Consider the following 13,976-nt stretch of genomic DNA (forward strand, 5'->3'; position numbering starts at 1 on the left):
ATACCAAGTATTTTACGCGAAAGCCTCTTACAGAAAGCATTTCCTGAGGACCACGGACATTAGAGAGAACACCACTCATTTTTCTGCTCAATATGGAATTGGTTTTAGCGTTCATAAACTGTGGACTCGCTTCTCCAGAAAGCGAAAAGACTGAGGCGGCTGCTAGTGGTTCGCCAGAAATTTTAGCTCTGTCCATGCGAGCTTTGGTCTCATCTAATTGATTGAGAGCACCTTCGGTAGCCACCGGTAGTTCGGGGAAAATGAAAGAAAACCTGTTTTCCAAGTCAAGTTTTTGTGATGTGGCCTTTGCTCGAACATCTACTGGAACAGCTACAGTGAAGTCATCGGGATTTTCAACGCCTTTTCTCTGGAAGTATCTCCTGAGTGCGAGGGCTATGCCGGACATCAACACATCATTGACAGTGGTGCCGGTAGCGTTCTTGATCTCTTTTATCAACTTCAGGTCAATAGGCTCATTCCAAGTAATTCTTCTTTCCCAATTGAGTTCAGGCCCGTGCAAAATGCTGTTGTCAGATGACTTGAATAGCAGCTTAAATAAATATCTGGGTGCTATCAACGCCGCTTTGGCCAAGAGGAGGAAACGGCCTGTGGATGAGTAGTTTTGAAGGCCTCTTTGAATTGTAGCATTATCTGGAAGTTGATGAATGAGGAATCTTATTAAAGAAACACCATCAGCCATAGCATGATGTACTCTAAACATCACTGCGAAATCATTGTCACCAAAGCTGGTTGGGATACAGCAACAGTACCACGGAGATCGCCCTTCAGGAAGAGGTTCATTGCTGAGCGCAGAAACAATCGCCGCCAATTCGTCTTTGGAGCTGGGAATCTTTCCCTTCCATGGAAAGACGTGATTATCGATTGCAAAGGATTGATCTTCCTCGAAGAAGTACTGGAAATAACCTGGTCGAATAAAGCAGCGTACTCTGGGATACAATGGCACTCCCAAATCTTTTCTTGCGTCCACGAACCGTTCCACAATAGCATCGCGGAGCTTTTGAACTCCATCTTCAAAAGTACCTTTGTTTTCGAAACAAATTACGGAATTGATAATCATTTGCTCAGCTCCAGCGTCCGTAATAAACACTGCGTCCATTGGAGCTAATGGGATTTTCTCTGAAGTTTTGGTGACTATCACTCGCTCAACTGTCTTCAGCAAGAAAAACAGCACCATAAACGGAAGAATCGGAAGAGTAAAAACGAGCAACAGTACATGGCACAAAATGCATTGTATAATGAACCAAACAGACGATACAAACGAGGAAATACACCCAATACAGGTTTTCTTTCGAGTGCTTGTATGCCTCCTTGTCTGAGTGTATTCCTTACGCTCTGTCTTACGTGAATTAGCGTTTATGTTGTCATTAGAGTCCTCTACATTAAGCACCACGCCATTCTTCATGTTGTTGATAAATTACAGCGCTCGAATGTTATTATTAAACTTAAGACCGGCCAACGCACGAATGAAGAGACATGTAAATTTCTTCCCTTTCATAGATATATTGAAGAGCATGATTGGTCAATAGACTCTTGATTTGAAGAACTGGTCACGGGTCAGTTAGCGACTGAATACGCGTCACCGCAACCTCCAGCAATGCTGACTTCATTCCAAGAAGCAAAAATGACGAAAAGCCGTACAAAATTGCTTTTATAAAAACAGCAAGGATTGACTTTTTGCTCGTCGTTTCGGTGTCACCATAACGCCATCACCTAAAGTGAGGAAGTAAAACTAGGGATTGACTCGAAATTTTTAACAAATGGCTAAATTAAACTATTATAGTTGGCTTAAACATGTGTGCGGTACGAATTTGCATGAATACGTAAAACGAAACTGGTGCGTCAGCCAAAAAGTAGGGCAGTAAATATCCTTGGGCGTTGCATGACTGCTCCTTAGTAAGTCTCCTTGAATGCCCTTCTGATAGCGGATCTCTAGAGACTTTTGTTCGAAATGTCGTGACTCTGTCCTGCATGCATTAAGCGTAATAGTTGTTGATTCTAAATGGTACTCAACCATGAACATTAAAGAGATGTGGGCAAGGAGGAATCATTCATTTTGTCAACGCTATTATTAACGTTTTTGCAATGAGTCCGAACTTGCCTTCGCGCTGGCATGAACATGAGTACTCCGCATAAATTTTGTCGGACCAGTGTTGGAAATGTATTCATATATGTAGTGGTGACGTCGATCCAATCATGATCAATGACCGTACAGTAAATTTCAGAGAAATGTATCTTCAAATTCTTTTCTTTGTTTGAAGAGGTTATGGTTCTCTTTTAAATTACCCTGCCGAGAATTAACAACAATTAAAAAACTCAAAGTGTTTATAATATATTAAAATCAAACTTGCAATTGTAGAAGTCAGTTCGACTCTACTAACATTATTTACAAAGTATATCTTATGCGTTAAATTAAGAATTTAAAAAATAAAGCGACCAGATGAAAGAGCCGCAAAGGACAGTGAAACACAGATTATCGCGAATGTTGAACTCAACTGAAACATATTATTTAGATCTTCTTTCTTCAGCGAAGGGTCAATAAGTTGACGTTTGCTGTTCAATCACATCGTTTTAGCGTTTGTAACCCAATGTTACGTAATTTTGTCTTAATGAAGCCGTAACATGCATGCCATTGGTTTCCGCCCTCGTATCGGTTTCCACCCTTTTATCCAAACTTTAAAAGCCAGAAGAGAGGAAGCTATAGCTGTAATAACCAATTCGCCGCCCCTACGTAGAAGCATCAAAGGACATCATCCTTAGAGGAACAAAGGTTCAAATGAAAGTTCATGGATCACTTCTCCTTTCCGTGTATAAGCCGCACAAATATATACTGTATAATTACTAATTATTCCACGAGCACGCGTTAGATATGAGATGGTAAATAACCAAAGCGGTGCGTAGTGCCGAGTTGGTTATAACCAGGCTCATATCCAACAAGCACGAATGGAATAATTGTTTTATTAAATTCCTTAAACTCAAAAAGTTTGGAAGTACGAAACACGAGCGAGAAAAGCCTATGAGAAAATCCGAGCGAAATTGATGTCAGATCATAGTTAATCGAGGGGCTGGTAATGAAACCTTAAAAACTTTCAAAAACGAAAACAATGTTAATTGTCGTAATCGATGTTGAATTAACCATGAGAGTGTACAATCTTTTGTTTTCGCTTCGAACGCGTTAGCAAGGTAGTTGCGCATAATTTAATCGAAAAATTCGATTGCTTATATTCTCGAAAAAGGGTGTGTTTTGTGCACCGTCAAGGCTAAAAATACAGACAAAAACATGAAACAAAAAGACTAACCATTAACTATGTGAAGATGCGTTCTGTAATACCTTTTTGTCAGGCAGACGCAGGCTCATCACGAAAACATTCTTCCCTTTTCGCGTACTTCTAAACCTTGGAATTGACCCAAACTTTCCACAATAAGGTTGTTTTTGCTTCATGATTCAGAGAGAAATTTCTCTTTCCGGCGAAAAAATTTTTTAGCATAGCAACGCTTACTGCAGTCAAACTAGTAAGGTATAAGAGCTGATAACCGAGATTAAGTGAACCAATCAGATCACGAGAAATGCATTAACCGAGGATGAAAAATTCATATTCTTATTTGTTTCATGGGAGTCCTTTCACGGAAACACATGAGCTCTACAAATTTACCTGCTCTCAACTGGGCAGCTTCATAGCTCAGAGTTGGTAGAGCATTCACATGCATCGTAGAGGTCATGAGTTCGAATCCACTCTGCTAGCAGAGCCTTTCTTTTGCTTGCTCGACATTGGCGTTCTCGAGAAAGACTCTGCATGAATCGAATAAGATCTTTATTGAGCATGCGCTGCATGTTGCCGGGATACAATTTTTGAACCCGGGCCCAATATGCCTTATAGGCGCCACCATCTTGATTTTTCATGGTTCAACGGGAAAGGAGCATGGGCTCCTGAGCGGGCTCAATTTTAACCATCTGTTTTATCGCTAAAGGGATGCACGCACTGGATAAACCAGTTTGACGAGAGAAAACAAGATTGACTAGTCCAGAAATTCGGGCTGCGGCGACTTAAAAGAGTTGACGCGATTCAGGCAGAGCCTCTTTTTCTCCTCCTGCTGAGTAAACAAAAAGACAAAGTGAGGCTCTGCTCGCAGGGTGGTTCGAATTCCATTAAGCAACCTGAATTTTTCAGGTGTCTAAAGAGAGTTTTTTAAGGTGGTCTTATACCCTAAAAATGACATTTACGGTTAACTATCTTTGAATAAAACTTTTAATATCATTTTGTAGCTTATAAAGTCCTGACTCCAAAGTGACTAATTTCAGGTGTCAAATTTTGTACTTAATTATTAACCAGCCCTCCCCACCCCACCCCCCCCCCCCCTTCCTTCCCCTTCACCGCTGAAAAATGGAGGTCTGTTATAAGCAGTATAACTCAGATGAGAATGGTCACATAAAAGTAAAATTAGGTTTACTTTATTACTCAATAGGCCACTTCGGAAAATACCATAATATTCTTTGTTTGTCCCTCCACATTTTGAATAAGCATTGTTTCCAGTTTCTCTTGGGACTTAACAATGGTCCCAAGAGAAAACAAAAACAATGCTTATGTAAAATATGGGAGGACAAACAAAGAGTATTAGGGAACTTTCCGAAGTGGCCTATAAATTCCCCAGGTGAGGGGAAACTCTGATCACTTTAAAAAAAAAATTCTCACGATAAAGGGAAGTCAATGATCAATTGATCCTTCCAAAAAAAAAATTAACTTTTAGAACATGTTAAACAGTTCTCCATTGTCACATGCAGAAAGTGACATGCAGAAGTTCTGCTGAAAGTTTCAAGTCAATAGGCTAAAACCCAAAAGAGATATCCTACTCGAAAGAGTCACAAATTGAGAAAAACAGTTATGAATATGGGCTATTGAAATTAGATACTATTCTTCTCATTTTCAATAAAATAACCTTCCTTAAGATATTCTACAGTAGGTTACAGTTTTGCTTCATTGTATGAAATGAGCATTCAAAAGGATCCTGAGGCAAAGGTGACTCCTTCATTTTCTGGGCTTGATCCCCTCCCCTCCCCTCCCCTGACTCGTACATACTCCCCTTCGGCTTGAAATCAGGCAATGGCTCTTAACTCAGAGAAGATACAAGATAGCTTTGTGATGAGCAGATTGAAAATCTGAAAAATGTTTGAAAAAAGACTATTTTGCATTACGGAGTTCTCCGTTATTTCGGGATTCATGTTATGCCACTGGGAGAGTTGTGTGTTACCTTTTACCTGAACAAAAAAGAAAAAAACTTCTTTCAACTTCAAAATTTGTCCCTCAAAAAACTGGAAATCTTGAGGGAATCTTTGCTGGTGTACAATACAATACACTAACTTTATTTAAGGAAAATAGAATTTATCATATGGCCCGTACGGCTCCGTGCGCGGTTTCATTGCAAAACTATTGGGAAAATTCCCGTATGAGGGCCGTACGCATTAGCGCGCGCAGTGCCCCTTTTCTCGAAAGTCCCCATAACGTTTCGGGCCCGAAAAGCCATTTGTGAAACTTCCAACCGCTTGTTTTGGAAAGCTGATCTTTTAACCTGTTTTCAAGCCTGAATAAAAGAAAAGTGACTGTGAAGTTTGACGACTTAAAGGGAATTGCGGTCTAGAAAAGGTTTCTCTAAATTACTAAAACTTATTCCTTGGAATTCGAAAGTAATTGCCGTTTTGTCCAGTTCCCTGTTAAAATGTGACAAGAGCACGTTGAAGTTGACTCTTTCGTGACTTGGAGAGTGCCACCTTGGATATGATGACGTGTTATAAATTAGCAATAGTCAAGAAACGTGTTCGACCTTACCAATTTCTTCGTTCCCCGATCACTTCAATGTTGTGTGACCTTCTGCTCCAAGAAAAGATGAACTATGGAAAACGGTTTTGTGGTTCAATAGGTAGACGTGACATAAACTTGAGTAACTAAATACTTGCAGATCCTCTGATCAATCAAACTGGGCGGCAAAAATCAGCCAGAGCAAATGTAAACAAGGCAAAACCTTTTAACACGCGACATAGTAATATTCGAATACTACTAGCGTACCTTCTTTTCTTTTACACTTTCTTACTTCTGCAACAGCCGTTCGATTTTACACGGGGAAGCGTTTAATTTAGAATAAGCCAAGGAAACCTTCAGATGTTGCTCAATACACATAACAAGGCCGCTGTTGGAATGTGGTTTGATCTGCTCAAGTACGCTTTCGAGGGGGATGAAACTAGACACTTGCCTAGACTTGAGTACACATATAACAATAAAGAACCCGAAGCTTCCAACGGAAAATGAAAATCTTAAGAAAAGTTGGCCGGCGAAAACAGAACGTGGATGGATTCCTCAAACCTAAAAACCTGACTGCTAATTACTGCGTTGTCGTATGGCAATCCCAGGCGGAAAATTGGTAGATTTCTCCGTTTTAATTTTTTTTTCCGTGTCGGTAAAAGTCTTGCCTGTCACTCTCCTGCTAAGTGGTATCTTTGTGCATAGAGCCTTCTGCTCGTATTTTCTTAGGATAGAGAGGGTAGTGGAAATGCGTAGATTTCTCTGGTGGACACAGTAGAATGATAAACGTAACCGGCAATGGCGTCGAAAGTCATGTAACGCGAATGGCGTTTTAGTGGATCTTTGCACAAAATATACCCTTATGAAGCTCAATACTGGCAAGTCAATTGGATACTGAACAAGACAGGAGGTGGAATCTTAAAAGCGACGAGTAATGGACTTCGACAACAATCTGTCGCCCGTCGAGCCGAAATCAAAGTGAGCTGCATTTCTAAAAGTTTACCAAGTGTGCTGTTATGTAGAACACTGAAACCAAATGGAAAATTCTCTGGTAACTTATGGGTTGAACAAAGACAGAGAACGAATCGAACACCTTACGTAGATCTGTGATCAACTCTGCAAAGTTTTCAGGTAAAGAAAATAATTGGAAATTTGACAGCCAAGAATTATTTGAAAGAAAGCTTGCCGTGTATTTTGTGCTTCATTATTCAAGGAAAAGGTTCTTCATGGAAACGCTTTGATCCTGAAATTTAGTTTGTTGCAATATTGCGCATATTTGACATAATTGAGTTTCTTCTCTTCACGCACGTAATGAAATAGAAGGGGTTTTTGCCTCTAATAGCAAATATGTAGTTTGCTTCAAAAAATTGTTCGCTGGAAAAGGTGGCCTTTATGAATTCATCATGTTTTATGATATGCGAGCTTAACTGGTTAGTTTTTATGTTATTCAAGGAAAAGGTTCTTCAGGAAACCTGAAGTACATGGTAATTCGACACGATTGAGTTTCTTGTCTTCACGCACGCAATGAAATAGGAAGAGGTTTTCGCCTCTAAGAGCAAATGTGTTGTTTGTTTCAATAAATGTTTCGCTGGAAGAGGATTCTGTGGTATTTTCTGCCTTTGTTAATTATAATCAATCATGTTGTGTATTGAATTTTCGAGCTTAAGGTTGAAATGTGATATGGGAGAATTTTTTTAGTATTGCTCTGCAAGCAGGAAGGGTTCACAGGCCTGTTGGAAGCGTTCTTGAGTTTCAACAAAATGAGCCCCAAAATCAGTGAAAACTTGTGACGCAGATAAATAATAAAGTAGCTGCTATTTCCAAAATGATGGAATTACCTGGTGATAAATAACGTCGTACGCATCTTGGAGAGTAAATTTTGACTTTGCATAAACAAATGGTCATTACGTCAAGAGTTGGGCGATTGTGATCTTTGTTTTGACTTCGCTCATTTTATTGTCAAACTTTATAACACTTGACAGAAAAAGAAACTTACAAAATCCCGGTATCTTGCCATCATTTGACACAGATGCTTCACTGTTTGGCGAGTAAACATGCCGCGGTAACTTAATCACGGCGCCCGCTGAATTCCGGCCATGTCACTTTCGATTTTGCGATTTATTTGAACGTAGCAAAACTCTCCCAAAATGTTTGTCGCTGATCGTAATTTTTTATATTCTATATTCACGGTTCAACATTAATGTTGTTTTCACGTCGTAAATATTTTATTCTCGATCGACCGTCCCGGAACTTCCTTCTGCTCTCTTTTATTTGTTATTCTTCAGAGACTGGAAGTTCAATACCACACAATTCAGTGCCTTCTGATTTTCTGTAACACGTACCACAGGCAACCCAGTGTATGCTTCACGGAAGCATCTCGTTAATAATTAGACCCGTAGCCCACGGGTCAATAGCCCATGAGGCGAAGCGGAATGGGCTATTGACCCGTGGCCCTTGAGGGCGAAGGGTCTAATTGTTTTAGTATCATCCAACTAGTCGGACAGAAAAGGCAATAATAAAGTTAGCAAATGCAAGTTAAGGAAATATTTATTTGGGAATAAAACGAAAGAAAGGGTCACGCTTTTGGCTACTCGAGGACTTTTAATAACAGTCCTCTAGTAGCGTAGCCAATCAAAATGCAGGATATGCATTAGTCCACTAGTTGGGTGATACTAAAGTGCTATAATGTCTGTTCGGGTCTGTCATTTCAGCAAGGAGGACTTCAAGCGGGATCTTCAGGTATATGAATATTGTCGAAGTATTGGTCTTGGTGACATTCGCTTCATACTGAAATCTCAGTCAACCAGTCCAATATATCATTATAATGGAAAGAGAAAATTGAATCAAGCAATATACAGACGGCTTTCACTGTTATGCGCTTTTCCAGGCGGTAACGTAAACTTATCATAACTTGAAATGTAGTCAAATTTTGTTAGCTTTGTGACATACACTTCCGGTCACATGACTTATTGGGGTTCGTTGTGGTTGGGTAGTCAATAAAGATGATATGATGGCAGCTGTAAAAGAGTGAAAATGGAACAATTCAAGCCCCCAAGCCCGTTGAGTTTGGAAGGAAATACTAGTGAAAATTGGAAGAAGCGATTTAAGCTGTACTTGAAGGCGACCAAAGCTGATCGGAAGGATAAAGAAATCCAAGTTGCTATTCTGCTCCATTGTATCGAGGAGGATGGTCTTGAGGCGTTTAACACCTTTGAATTTGAGCGGGTTTAGGATAAGAAAAAGATTGATGAGGTGCTGATGAAATTTGATGATTACTGTAGTCCTCGGAAGAATACTTTGTTCGAACGGTTTAAGTTTTGGAATCGGAGTCAACAGGAGGGAGAAGCTGTAGATCAATTCATCACTGAGCTCAAGAGAATGACCAAGAACTGTGAGTACACTGAATCTACTGATACAATGGTCCGGGATCGTCTAGTGTTTGGAATTCGAGATGCGAAAGTTCAGAGTCAATTGCTAGGTATCGATGTGGACAAATTAACTCTAGAGAAGGCTTTATCTCATTGTCGTTCGGCAGAAGTTACCGAGAGTCAGCTCAAGGAAATCAGGGGTCAGTCAACCGAAAAGCAAGTTTTATCAGTTTCTAAAAGTTCTAAACAACTTGATGGGACTCGTTTTAATTGCTCCAAGTGTGGTGGCCGGCATGGTCTTAAACAGTGCCCTGCGTTCGGGAAAACGTGTTGTCCGTGATGGAAGGAATCATTTTGCGAAAATGTGCAGTCAGCGCACTAGGAAAGTACACATAGTTGCCACATCGGTAGTTCCCTTGGACAATTGTCCACAAGATGCAAGAAACGATGAAGGAGTGGATACCGAGCTCTTTATTGGAGAGTGGAAGATTAACACAGTGGATGGAAAGGCCTGGCAGAGCGAAGTGGAAGTCGGTGGAACACTTGTCGAATTCAAGTTAGACAATGGTGCTTAAGCTAATATTATACCTCGTCAAAGTTATGAAAAACCTATCAATGAGTGGAAATCCGGAGGAGACCAATGAAGTATTGTCGTCGTATGGCGACCATAGGGTTGTCCCAGTTGGCAAAGTCAGTCTGATTTGCATCTGTCCCTATCCTTGGATTGGAAGCATGTTCAAGGTTCAACGTCGTGAAGAAGATTGACAGCTTGACTGCAAGCTTGTCTTCAAGGGGGGGGGGGATTCTACGTGATTATAAAGATTTCTTTGAGGGCCTCGGATGTATGCCGCAAGAGTATCATATTGAGATACAACAAGATGTACTCCAGTTGTACACCCACCTTGCAAAGTACCTTTTAGCCTGCATGGAAAACTGAAGGAAACTCTAGATCGTTTGGAGAAAATTGGTGTCCTTTCTGTACTGGATCAACCCACAGACTGGGTGAATAGCCCCCGTGACTTGAACAACGTTATTAAACGTGAGCACTACAAAATCCCAACTGCACATGAAGTTGCGTCAAAGCTCACCGGTGAAAAAGTGTTTTCAATTCTTGATGAGAAAGATGGCTTTTGGCAAATCCCATTGGATCAAGAAAGCTCATTTCAATTCCCCTTTTGGGCGTTATCGCTTCTTAAGGTGCCCATTTGGAATTAGCTCGGCCCCAGAGATCTTCCAGAAACGTAGTGATCAATTATTTGGAGACATTAAGGGTGTACATGTTGTTTTTGATGATCTTATTATATGTGGAAGGAATGAGATTGAGCATGATGGGACTCTGAAGCAAGTTTTGGATCGTGCTCGTGCGAACAATGTTAGATTTTATTTCCAACAAGTTCCAGTTCCTGGTGTCTGAAGTAAAGTATGTTGGTCAAGTGGTATAATCAGAAGGGTTAAAACCTGAACCTGACAAAGTTAAGGCAATTTTAAAAGTACCAACAGCCTCAGACAGAAGAGGATCTTCGTCGTTTTCTTGGACTAGTCAACCACCTTGAAGAGTTTGTCCAACCTGTCAGCAGTTTCGGGGCCCCTTCGCATCTTACTGAAGAGTGATACTGAATAGCACTGGTTATCTGCACAGGCGATAGCCTTTCAAGACATTAAAGCCGTGCTGGTCTGTGCACCTGTCCTGAAGCTTTTCGTTGTAGGCAAAGAAATTGTGATTGAGACTGATGGTTCCAAAGATGGGCTGGGTGCCTGTTTGCTTCAAGAGGGTCACCCAGTGGCTTAAGCGTCAAGTTCGTTAACAGCTTCTGAGCAGAACTGTGTTCAAATCGAGAAAGAGCTGATGGCAATAGTTTTTGCCTGCGAGAAGTTTCATCAGTACGTCTATGGCCAGCCTGTAAAGATCGTGCCAGATCACAAGCCACTAGAATCGTGCACAAAGACAAACCGGGCTTCAGGCTTCAGCGAATGCTTCTCAGACTTCAGAGATATTTCCTCGACATTTCATACCGTCCCGGCCCCAAAATGCCAGTTTCAGATGAGTCAATCGATGAAGATCTCCAGTCTGATATGGGAATTTTAGTGCACAGTCTTGTTAAGAACTTGGACCTTAGTGTGGCCTCTAAATCCCTGATGCAAGGAGCAACCACTACTGATAATTGTCTCATGATGTTACAGCAACTAACACAGTCTGGGTGGCCATCAGAGAGGAGAACAGTTCCTGAGGCGGTTCGTCCCTATTGAAATGTGAGAGACCAAGTGCATGAGGCAGAGGGTCTCATGTTCCTGAGAGAGAAATTGATAGTCCCAGAGAGTATGCGCAAGAAATTGCTGGCTTTGCTTCACAAAAGTCATCAAGGTATTGAAAAGAGCAAGGCACGTGCACGTGAAGTAATGTACTGGCCTGGTATGTCAAGAGACATTGAGAATACAATCACCCACTGCGGCAAGTATGCAGAGTGGTGAAGAAACAATCAAGAAGAGCCACTTATTCCCCATGAAGTTCCTGAAAGACCCTGGAAAAAGCTAGGAGCTGATATTTTCGAATTTAGAGGAAAGAAGTACCTGTGTGTTGTGGATTACTACTCAAAATTTTCTGAAATCAGCAGTCTTTCGTTTAAGACGTCTTCCTCTGTCGTGGTTAATTTAAAATCCATCTTTGCCAGACATGGGGTCCCAGATGAATTGGTGGCAGATAATAGGCCGTTTGCAAGCCGCGAGCTGGAACATTTTGCTTCATAGTGGGGGTTCCAGCTGATATCCTCCAGTCCTGGTTACCCGAAGTCCAATGGTATGAGTGAGAGAACAACTGGTACAATCAAGCAACTTTTGAGGGAAGCGGAATACCCCTGTAACTGGAATTGGTTTCTCTCCCTCGCAGATGCAAAACAGTCGGCGTCTGAAGTCCAAATTGCCAACCACGGCAGAACTGAAAAGCTAGTGGCTGCTCAGCAACGGCAAAAATTTTATTATGATCGCCATGCGAAGGCGTGAAAGGGTACAGAGCCAGAGGAAAATGTCAGAGTGCGAGAGAATAGATCCTAGGTTCCCGCGGTTGTCACGGATATATGGCCCACTCCTCGATCATACGTCGTAAAAACTGAGTCAGGAACGTCCTTGCGAAGGAACAGGAAACACCTCAAACAACCCTAGTCTACTTCTTTAATGCAGAGTGATGAGGAAGGTGTCATGTCGTCAGCGACAGAAGTTGCCACTCCTAAGTGCGTATCACCCAGTGAGGAGTCTACGGTTGCTACATCATCAGAACGATCGTCGATTAACACGCATCCAGAAAGGAGCTTGTACAGAACCAGGAGTGGCCGAACTGTGAAGCCCCCTAACAGGCTTAATTCCTCCTTTTCCATGTTGAGTTGTTTTAAGGAGCTGGCAACTTACGGTTTCGCATTTATTCGTTTATCCGTTTGTTACTGATTTAGGTACTCATTCCCCTATGTAACCACCAGTTAGCCTCGATGGGAAGGTGTGACATATACTTCCTGTCACATGACTTATTGGCGGTTCGTCGTTGTTGGGAGCGGCCATATCTGTATGTGATGTGTTGTGTTAGTAAATAAACATGATAAGCCTTATAGAAACTACTGGAACGATTTACTCTTACCATTCGATGGAAAAAAAAGGATCGTTTGTTTTGAAGTCGTAACAGGGGTCTCGTACAAAGCTACACTTGATTTCCTGGCGTTTATTTCACAGCAATGAGCGCGGGATAGCACTACAAGCTCTCTTTCGCTTTGTAAAACTTCTGCATGTAACTCACATATAAAACCCTGTTTAACGAACACTAGGTAAATCTCTTCTGATGGTGGAGCCAATATCAATACAATTTACCCTCTGGATTAAGATTCAAGTCTACAAAGTATCGCTTTCCTGGCCTGTGTTTTCCTTGTTTACATCAAGTACGCTATGCAAGTATTGCTATGTCATAGCCTCGTTTGTTTACACAAAAACAAAGACGGCGGATTTCAATTTAAAATTGCTTATTTTTGAAGCATGATTGTTGGCTATTTAAACATAAGCCCGAATGAGTGGTCAAGTATGACAATACAGGTAAAGAACTTTCCATTCAGGCCGTACTTTCCCTTTAAATCCTCTCCGTTCTTGAGATACAAAGGGAATTGTGACACCCGAAAATGGCCCGTAAAGTTTCGGGACGTTCGAAAAACGGGCCCCAGGAGCGGAAAAAGTCGTACGGCCCGTTTAGGATAAAGTATTGCTCCGTGCAATGCGAACATCAAAGTTATTTACAGCGAGAAAGGCAATGCAAACAGCATATTAGATAAATTTTCTATGCACATTTTTATTACTTATTTTGCCATACTCCATCTTCTGAGTGCTCAAGTATAGTCGAGAGCCCATATGATAAAATGCTTATTCTTTGAGTTTCGGTCTAGCCGGACAGAAAAATACTTGGCCCTCGGTCATGGCGCACGGACCTTGCTGAGCTCGGTCCGTGCGCTATGACCTCGGGCCAAATATTTACCCGTCCGGCCCTCCCACTCAGTCATTAGGTAGATAAACTTTATTTACGGAGGCAGACGCATTGTTTAAATTTTGTTTTATAAGCGTACGAGACAGTTCTTAGCTATAAATTCTTGGGTGGCAAAAGCGCCAATGATTCCATGCATTCCTTGTAAAATCTCGAATTTTCAAAGCATCGCTGCTCTGAGGGGGAGCAGGGCTGGCGTAGTGGTGAGAGCACTCGCCTCTGACTAATGTGGACCGGGTTCTCTACTCTGCTCCGAGAGGTTTTTCTCCGGGTACTCCAGTTTTCCTCTCT

At 41.5% G+C, this 13,976-nt stretch overlaps 1 protein-coding gene across 1 annotated transcript in view; it reads right to left on the reverse strand.

The window, feature by feature from the left end:
* LOC137980371 (protein mono-ADP-ribosyltransferase PARP14-like) overlaps positions 1-13,976 on the reverse strand; it is a 115,429-nt gene that overhangs the window by 25,787 nt on the left and 75,666 nt on the right. The gene's annotated exons all lie outside the window — the stretch shown is intronic.

The sequence above is a fragment of the Montipora foliosa genome, chromosome 12, assembly GCF_036669935.1.
Source record: "Montipora foliosa isolate CH-2021 chromosome 12, ASM3666993v2, whole genome shotgun sequence".
NCBI classification, from domain to species: Eukaryota; Metazoa; Cnidaria; class Anthozoa; order Scleractinia; family Acroporidae; genus Montipora; species Montipora foliosa.